The sequence below is a fragment of the Bos indicus x Bos taurus genome, chromosome 28 (assembly GCF_003369695.1).
Source record: "Bos indicus x Bos taurus breed Angus x Brahman F1 hybrid chromosome 28, Bos_hybrid_MaternalHap_v2.0, whole genome shotgun sequence".
NCBI classification, from domain to species: Eukaryota; Metazoa; Chordata; class Mammalia; order Artiodactyla; family Bovidae; genus Bos; species Bos indicus x Bos taurus.
Genome location: NC_040103.1, coordinates 7,624,912 through 7,634,984, shown reverse-complemented (window position 1 = coordinate 7,634,984; position 10,073 = coordinate 7,624,912). Strand labels below are relative to the sequence as shown.

At 48.5% G+C, this 10,073-nt stretch overlaps 1 long non-coding RNA gene across 1 annotated transcript; it reads right to left on the bottom strand.

Moving 5' to 3' along the window:
• Positions 1-266: 266 nt before the first annotated feature.
• LOC113885490 lies at positions 267-6,053 on the bottom strand. The gene is made up of 2 exons (XR_003509227.1): positions 4,887-6,053; positions 267-1,741 (listed from the first exon to the last, which is right to left on the bottom strand). It is a non-coding gene; the product is annotated as an uncharacterized LOC113885490 (long non-coding RNA).
• Between the last annotated feature and the right edge of the window lie 4,020 nt (positions 6,054-10,073).

The window sequence follows — 10,073 nt, the reverse complement described above, 5'->3', positions numbered from 1 at the left end:
GCAGCAGCGATAATGATAATACAGAAGCAGAGATGGACATAGCTGGATGTGAACGTGAGCTTCACTGGTCACACACTGGCTCTGGGTGACATTGCTATCTGGATGCTAACTTGGTTTATACTATAACAGAGTTGTGCAAATGAGGGAAAAACAGGGCAAGGGGAAGCACATAGCTTGGCACAGCAACTCACCATGTTTTATCCTTTTTTCCACTACACACAAGCACTTTATGTATTCCAAACTTCTGAAGGAAATACACGTGTATCTCTTTATCAGTGATTATCTATTAATACCCTATGCAGTGCAAATTCCAGCAGAAGTACGTAGCACTTTGGAAGATGTAGTTGGTGAGAAATCAGGTTTAGTTGGCTTTTCAAACAGTTCTCCATTGTCTCTTAATCCTAAAAAATTAATTTAAAAATCAAAAAGAAAGATGAGTGTCTGGCTTCCATTTCTGAAGCCAGTTGTCCTGTTAGCTCATGAATCACAAAAAAAGCACGACATATACACAGATGACCCCCTGCCCAAAGCATATAGCATGCTTCTCAGGAAGGAGAGGTACTTTGTCAAGTGAAACCAGTCTGCACTGATGGGACCTCAGGGTGTCTGGTTACAATGATCTTGTAAACATCCAGGCAAACCTGTTGACTGGTGAAAATCCAGGTTCTAAATACTGTTTACTCGGGAATAATTTGTAATTCCTTTCCTAGCTCAAATAACCATAAACTCCTACAAAGTGCTTTATAAACACTCATTACAGTATTACAAAAGTCTTTGGAGCGCCACGTGATGATCTCCATTTGGCAGTTGAGTAAACTGAGTCACAAAAGTTGAAAGATCTGCTCAAAGCTGTGCCAGGAGCAATGGCAGGGCGGGGCCTGAGCTCAGACTTCCTGGCTCCTCTTCTGCTGAGTGGTTCCGGGGGCTGTGCTGGGAGGAGGCATGCCCAGGCTTCTGACCACCCAGGGTCCCTCGTGGGCAACACTTCACTGAAGCCCATTGCCTGGGACTGGCCAAGGTCCCCTGGGTTCCCAAGACACCACCACCCTGGGCCAAGGCTCCACTTTGAAAAGGCAATCAAAACATCCCTACACACCACCCACGCAATCCTTTCCTCCCCAGGAGCCTGGCCTCACCTATGCTCAAATACTGCCCACAGATGGAGAGGCAGATAGAACAGTAAGACGCTAGCTTTCTGTTCTTCCACGTATTTACTGATCAGCTGAAAAGAGCCAGGCTTAGCTGGGTCCACTGCATTGCAGGCAGATTCTTTAGTGTTTGAGCCACCAGGGAAGTCCCGTGATATGGATGAGCTTAAATGTGAGGAGTTCATGTTGGAAAGATGGAATGCCTTGTTCTCTGACAGTCCTGATCCCACATCAGCACAGTTGGTTGGCACACTGCCGTCATGTCCCATTGTGACCACTCTTCCGGTCATTACTGTGACCAGCGTCATCACTGGCATTACTGTCCCAGGCACTGTAACCATCACGGTCATGACCAAGATAGCATCCACATGTATTCACCTCTTGCCTCCCTCTAGGCTCTTCTCAACAGGTTGTTCCCCATTCATGGTCCTCACCCAGTCTGGGTGCAGTCATGAGGCAGCAGTGAGTGGACAGTGATGATCACCACTGCCCTAGAACCCCATGTGCTTTGTCTGTCACACTCTTTCAGGATGGTGGTGCTGTCCAGGGCATCTGGAAATCTTAGAAAACAGCGTTTTTACCTATGGCAGTGCCTGTGGGCAGAATACAATTATAGACACTTAAAAGAAGATAATATAACAAAAACTAATATTTGGTGAATGCTTATTATGCAAAACCTCATTTAACCTTCCTAATATCCCTACGAGGAAGGTGATATCATTATCCCTAATATAAAGAGGAGGCAACTGCACACAGAGAGGTTTAGTGACTCTCCCAGGGTCACCCAGCTCCAGGCAGTGAAGATGGTCTGGTGGTCTTTGACGCTGTTTATAATATCTTGGCTAGGTGCCTGTGTGCACCTGCATGGCTTTCAAAGCTACCTCTTTATCACAAAGATATGGAAAGATTATAAAAATGTAGCTTTCCAGGGTCCACACCCAGAGAGTTTCATTAATCGTGTAAGAGAGAGGGTGGGGCCTTGGAGACTGAATTGTGAGCGAGCATCCCAAGTGATTCTGAGGGAATCTACCCATGGACAGGTAGTTGGGAGCCGGCTGCTGATGCAAATGCACAGGCAGCCTCTCCCCTTTCTATGCACTTGGCGGAGAACATCTAATCACTGTGCTCTTTCCTGATGTGGTCCCAGAATCCTCAGTGCAGGTAGGGACCATCAATCATTTGGAGGTGGCTTCCAGACTAAACTCATTTGTCATCCTCAGCCCAGAGTATCCAGGAAGGGAACTGAAGAAGTTGAGTTTTATCACAGACAACTAACCAAACAAAGAAGGAAAATAATGGGATGTTTCTGTGCCTCGGGTTCCTTTCTACTGTGTCAGGGGTTGATAGTTAGAGAATTTTTCATTTTTAGTCTGGAGAGGGTGGATTCTTATCTCTAAATTGCTCTATTAGTTAAGGTAAAGCAAGTTATTTTAACATTTTATGACATTTTATAATGTATTGTAACTGTCACTGAAGCCATTCTGAGTTCTTCTTTTTTTTTTTTTTTTTTAAGCCATCCACCTGACCAGCTTCTGCCCCATGAACTGGAATAGCTTCCATGTGTTGGATTTATTCATTAAGGATGACTCTCAACAGCAAATCAGTTGTGTTCGACCAGCAGCGGAACCAGGGGAAAGAGTTTCATTCCAATGAGGCCTTCAGAATCCAGGCTGATGGAGCCTCAGACATTCTCAAAATGTGGCTTCCAAGATCAATCGCCCAAGTATTCACATCCAGGAGACCGACAAAGATAAAAGACAGTGGAGAAATGCCCGCTGGTCGGAAGTCACATTGGCCAGAATACATCTCATTGGCCAGAACCTGGTCACGTGGCTTTTACTTAACTGCAAGGGAGGCTGGGAAATGGAGCCCAGCTTGCCCAGGAGGAAAGGGAGCCAGGTTTGTTGTGCAGCTAGCCAGAGTCCCCTGTGGGCCAGGAGGGGCTTTGGGTGCACCAGGAGGGGGTGACTGAGCACCACGGCATCTAGGGTGGGTGCTGCGTGGGCCATGGTATTTCATTTTGTAACTCTTGAGCTATCTCTCCATTGGACAATCAAAATACATTCAATGGGACAATTTTCAAATTTTAAATAGTAAAATAACAAGAACAATGAATACTCTTTTTTTTTTTTTGGCCACGTGTGGCATGTGGAATCTTAGTTTGCCACCAGGGATTGAATCTGTGTCCCTTCAGTGGAAGTGAGGACTTTTAACCACTAGACCACCAGGGAAGTCCCAGCAATGGCTACTTTAGAATTTTCTCCAACATCTCAACAATCTCTTGTCATTTGAGAGGGGGATTCTTTGTATTTGTGACTTTAGAAATGCTTGTCTGGCTCATCTCATGGCTTTGTTCATTGTCTTTCAAACTGTTTCCTTGACCTCTAAGGGAAACCTGTCAGAATCTGTCCCTGGCCTTCTCCATATTCTGAGATGAAGACTAGAGGGATGGACTTCCCTGGTAGTCCAGTGGTTAAGACTCCGAGCTCCCAACACAGGGGGCTCAGGTTCGATCCCTGGTCAAGGGAACTAAGATCCCATATGCTGCAACTAAGATCCAGTGCGGCCAAGAAAAAAAAAAAAAAGACTGGAGAGGTAAATGAAAGTTTCTGGCTTCTGAGCAAAAATGGTGGCCTGGTCCTTGTTCTCAGAAGTAAGCATCCTGGTTGTTAATGTACAGGCTCTGGGATCAGAACCCAGCACCACGCCCTCCAGTGGGGGTCCTTTCAAATGCATTCACCTTCTTATACCTCACTGTCCCAATTTACACAGGAGGACAAGAATACCGACGTCTCAGGACTGCAGTGAGAAATAGCAGAGGTGGTGCCCGATGTACAGGAAGCACGAAGGCTGGTCTGTGCTGATATTATTGTGGTTAACTCCAGAGGCAACCAGCCAGCCGCTGGATCTCAGGTGTGCTGTGTGGGTAGGATTTACACCGAGGGCTCAGAATCTGTACATTTCCCTCAGAACCAAGCTGTGGTCGGGACTGCTCTCCCACCGGCCACCAAAGAGCTGGTCTTTGAAGCAAACCCTGCAGGCTCTCCAGCCCTCGCCCAGCTGTGACTCAGTTTCCCCACCCACTAAAGGGGGCAACAAAGACAGTTCTGAACTTGTTGGTAAGACATGTTGAGAACCTTGAAATACAGATGGTATTTAGCATGAGTTCAAAGCATCATGTAATGATTTTATTGCCCCTTTTATTCCTGAGATCTTTCTGTTTGCTTAGCTTCCAAACCCAAGCCAGAGCCATAAAATCACTTTTATGCGAGCGCCTTTCACACACATTTTGTACCAAGTGCACCTTTCAGATAATGCGGAAGGTGCTCGGAAGGATGGGGGTGGAGCCGTGAGGGACAGGAACACTGGCCAAACGGAAGCCATTACTGCCTGCTGTCACTGCCATTGGTGGTCAAGCTTTTCCAGGTGTCTGCATGACCAGCTTCAGCCCCAGGGAGTGGATTAGCTGGCACATGTTGGATCTGTTAGGATGGCCCAGACACCAAATCAATTGTGTTTATCAAAGCTTTGTCCTTTCTTGTGGGGTCAGAATCTATGCCTTATCACCATTCTTTCTATAATCCCCCGACCTGAAACCACAGGAAATAAAGGATCTCAAGTTGGAAGAGACCCTTGAAGTTGGTTGGCAGGTGTAACTGATCACCCAGGGTGGGAGTCCATTTCATGGCATGCCAAGTAAGCGGTGGCACAGTCTTTGCTGGCAAACATGAGACTCACCTTCTCTGTGTTGGGAGACATCCCATTCTATCCTTGGATGGATTTGTTTGTAAAATGTCCTGACGACAGGTTGGCTGTGTTCGGGTGAGTCCCAGGATGCGCTGGGTTCCCATCTGGCCACGGAAGATGCAGGAAATGCTGAGAAAGCTTTTAAGCCCCTGGGTAGGAAGAAAAGAAGCACAAGATCCAGGGAGCATTTCCAGTCAGGTTCCTCCTCTTGTCTGTTTACAGTCCTTGGCAAGTGGGAGCCCACTGACATGAGTCAAGGCCTAGCGTTAATTTACAGGGACTGAATTTTCAGAGGCTGCGTCTTTGTTGCTGTTCTGTGCCTTCCACTTTTAGTCCAGACAGGGAACGGCAGGCCCCCAGGTGAGGCAAGAACAAGAAAACCCCTTCAATATCTGTCTACACCAGCAGGAGTTAAAAGTGAATGATTTAGTTCTCAAATCCACTGAGTAAGTCACCTCTTCAGTTGCCATTCAACAAAACCCTGTTGTGTAAACAGCCCTACAGAATATAAGGGAATTCAGATCCTGATGCTTGAGATACTTACAAACTCTTTAGCGAGATGGAAATTTTACCTGGACTTTACAGCCTCACCCCCAGGAACTCCCATCTTAGGCTACTGGGGTGGTTACTGGCATCTCTATCCTTCCTCCTCCCTTTAGTCTCTGTGTGTCCGAGGCACATACACACCACACACAGACCAGAAAACAACTTCCTTTTGCCTGGAAGTTCCCTCACCCCTCGCCATAGACATAGAGAGTGAGGGAACATGTGAGTGGGTTTTGGGGTGCAAGACAGGCAGCCTGACTCTGCGGGGGTGGGGGGTGGTCCAGCCAGGAAGAGCTGGTTCTGGGGTCAGACCGTGGCAAAAAACCTGGGGCTAGTGGTTGGGAGCCCATTATAAACACTCTGTAAGTTGCTATGGGTTAAATAAATAAATGCCAATGAGTACACGTATCTAGGAATCTATCCCATGTCTATACATGGTCCCAAAGTCCAGTAGCAACTCGACTCCATTCTTATCCTCCTGTTGCAGACTGCTTTTGTCTACATCATTCAGGAAAGGGGATTTTAAAACCACAATATTCTAGAAACAACTCTTGCCATCTTACAACCCTGGATATATCCTCAGACCCTTCTCCCAAAAGAGATTTTATAGAGCAGAGGATTCAAGAACCAAAGTCTTGCGGGATTTTTCTCTCTTTTAATCTCTCAACAAAGATAGGCAGAGGAATTTATTATTATCCATTTAAGTTGACTGGTGTCCAAGAAAATCTAGCAGTGAGTGCGCTAATGTTTAGGAAGTTCCTTTTAACGTCAGCCCAAAGCACTTGGGGAAAATGTTCTATTCATAGTGTCCAAGTGAGGCAGGCAGATGTCAAGAATTATTATTCCATTTAACAGATGGAAAATATGAAACCTTCATTCACGGAGCAAGTGGAGAACAGAGCTCAGGAGAGAAGCCATCTCTCTCTGCCTGCACAAGTAGTGAGTTACCATATGAGTGTCACGTGCTCTTGGGACATGCCTCCCTGAAGTCAACTTTCCCTGGCCTGTGTCCCTCCAGGAACTGGATGAAAGGAGTGGTTCCAAAGGTATCTATACTATCCACCATGCCTTTCCAAGTTTCTGGGAGGGAAGTGGGTAGTCTCCCCAGTGTGGTCCCCACGGCATTGCTCCAGTGCTGCCCAGAGCCTTTTGACCATCCACACTTATCACACACTCTTCATCTTGGCTGTCATCTTCTTGGGCCATCAACTCATGCCTCACCTTACTCTGAGTCCTGCAACCCAGCTCTCTTCTCCACCCTGTCTCCTCCAGGTGATGACCATTCGACTGTAGCTACACAGGAGAATTAGGCTTTAAAAAAATACACATGCTGGGGCCTTCCCTGGTGGTCCAGTGGGAAAGAATTACAGGGGATATGGGTTCAGTTCCTGGTCGGGGCAGGAAGATGCCCCTGCCAAGGAGCCCTCTGTGCCACAATTAGAGAAAGTCAAGGTGCATCAAAGACCCAGCCAAAATCAAATCAATCAATCAATAAAAGTAAGTGCAGGGCATCAGGTAGAAACCTCATCAATGACACAAAATTTTTTTTAATATACAGGCTTGTGTGCTGCACCCAGAAACTTTGGTGGGGTACCTGGGAGCTGCCTGCGCAAAGCAAGAGTTTTGCTCCTGTGTCCTCCTGTGTCCCGGGCCAGGCCTGCTGTGAAACCTCTCATGGGAACCAGGGCCTTGTGTCATAACCTGGTTGCAGCAAACAGGCTGACACTGCTTTCCTCCAGGGCAGCAGATGGGCACCTTCTCCTCTAGGTGAGGCTGCCCAGGGGCCCAGCAGGATGATTGGAGTCGGGGATGAAGGCACTGACTAGGGGGGCCCCCAGGAAAAGCTTCCTGGGACGAGCCTTCTGGTCACCCTGGCTTTCTCCAAGGGAAGGCGGGGTGTCTGGGCTCCTCTCCTCTGCAAAGAGGCCCAAAGAAGAAGTCATGCAGAGGACACACTCAGCTGTGGGAGGCTGGAGAAAAAGAGCCAATAAAATTGGCTTTATTTATAATGTTCCCGTGTTTGTTATTTTGTTATCCCTATGCTGTTTCCTCAGTGCAATGTAACAAGGAAAAGGATTAAAAAAAGTCCCCCACTCTAAGCATGCATGAACTTTATGGCCTCACTCTGCTCCCTCTCCTCCTCTGTCCCCACCAGGCTCGCCTTGCCTGTGATTTCCTCTCCCAAACTGCGTATTTTCCATACTAACTTTTATGGCATCTTCCTGGATTAATGGTTAACAGTATTCCTTTTCTCCCCTCCGCCCCCTTTATCAAAGAGGGCTTGGAATGACTATTAACTCTCTGGTTAACAGAAAGAAACATGTTAATCATCTACGAGCCCTTGGACAGGAAAATTATTCTTTGTAACCTTCTCCCAACGGCAGAAGAGCCCCTTGTCCGCCAGCAGCTGACCTTCAACCACACCTGGGTCTGGAAGCTTGCAAAACCCCGACGGTAATCGGTAATCGTGTTACAAGGGCTTCTGAGTAAAAGCCAAGGTCATAAACCACCGCCCCCCCGCCCCACCCCCCACCCCCGGCTCCCTCCAGCGGGAATGACGCTGGGGCTCTGGTGTCCAGGGAGGGCGCCTTTCCACCCAGCTAACCCTCCTTCCACGACCCTATAAAGAGACCACGCTGCATCTCTTTAAAAAAAAATTGTTTTGCAAGTGAGGGCTAATCATTCTTTGTTGTACATTCTTTGTTGCTGGGAGACTCGGGGTGGCTGTACAGGCTGTTCTTTCTTGCAGCCATAGTTCAAAAGTGCTCCTTTTGACCCAAACACACACGTGTTGTAATCCTGCCCTCCCTTGTGTGGGGCTGGGAGGCAACCAGGAAGCGTGGATTCCCAAGCCAGACCCAGATGCTGGGAGGGTGACCTCTTTCTGAAGTTAGAGGGGCGGTGCCTTTGCAGGGAGGGGTAGGCAAGAGCAGGAGAAGGTAATACTCAGGGAAATGGGCGGGGGTGGGGGGGGGTGGGGGGCGACCCCCACCCCATACTCAACAACGGGAGCGTGGAGTATGCCATCTTGGAGAAAGTGTCCCTTTATTCATTCACAAAGCCGATCTTCTGCGGAGAGGGGAAGCCTGGGGAAAGAAGGCTGGCCTCCACCTCTGCTGGGTTTGGCTTGCTTTTCTCCCCTGCGGCCCGCTCTTCTTAAATAAGACCTGGGAGCAGGCGAGAGGTTGTTCTGCCGAGAGAGAAAGGACACAGGCATCGCCAGACTTATTAGGAAAGACGCTGTCGGGGTCTTGGCAGGCGCGGCGCTGCGGACCACGTGGTCCTCTGCGCGCCTGGTTACTGTCAGCGCTGAGCTCCGGCCCCCGCCGGCCGGGTCTCCTCCCCATCGGCCTGCAGGCTGCCCCCAGCGCCTGCCCCTCTCGGATCCAAACATTTCCACATTAGGCAGCCTCGGCGCTGGGCTCCCCGCCTCCGGCAGTGACCTCGGGTGACCTCCACGCCGGGCTCCGCGCCAAGCCCCTCATCACAGGTGCACTGGCAGTTTTCTGGGTCACCCTTGTGATCGGGTGTCCAAGCACTTGGCAAAATTTAGCGAATGTTCCTCGGTGCTCTGCATCATCTTGACACTGTTTGCACAGACACCCTTGGGGACGCATGAGAGGAGCTGGTGCCTCTCATTCAATCTCTGGTTATAGAAGAGCCAGGCATGCTGGCCCCTCCAAAGGCTTGGATGACCTGATCTCCCTCTGTGTCCCCAGCCCGCTCCCTCTAAGCTGATCTGACTTCTCTCTTGGACTTAAGAATCGGAGCAGAAGTTGTGGATCCTTCTACGCACACCCATAGCTAGATTTGCGCAGCCATATATGGTATCCGCCGGGGTCTGTGGCTCTGGAGCCTTGGAAATGGGGCTGCTCCAAACTGAGATGTGCTATGATGGCAAGTTTCACACGGGATTTCGCAGACTTATGTGACAAGAGAACGTGAAGTATTGAACGTGTTGAACTGATCATGTTTTGGAAAAAGTGGGTTAAATAAAATGTTATTAAAATTAATTTTATGTTTCTTTTAATGTGGCTACTAAAAATAAATGCTGCATGTAAGACTCATGTTGTATTGGTCTTGGGCAGCACTGGTCTTGACCATCCCACTCTGGAGGTTCCTTCTGTGCTTCACTAACAGCCTGCATTTCCCTGACAGCCAGGGTGATGCAGCTTCTGTACCTACTACTCCCTCCCCGTGTCCCTCCTTCCTGCCTTCCTCCCTGCAGAATTCCTAGCCATAGCCCTGGATCCAGGCCTAGAGTCTTCTACCCGGGCAGCCTCTCCGGCAGACATTGGCTTCGAGGCCATTCTTGCCCCTGCATTCTGAGTCTGCCTGGCTGTCACGAGGCCCTGCTGGCCTCCAGGGCAGCTTGTGTGCCCAGGGTCCCTGGCAGACAACACGCGAACACATGTGGGTGTCCAACCATAGGTTGGTGAGTAGCCCTAAGCAATGGGGCAGTTAATATCTACAATTTTGATTATGAATTTGCATTTTTTCCTGTTGAGATCTGTTTGAGTGCTTTAGATATCTTGAGGACATTTACTTCATATTAGTTTATAAATACTACAGCTTCCTGATAAATAAAACTTTTTCTCATAAAGAATCTGGCTATATTTATTTTTCCATTGT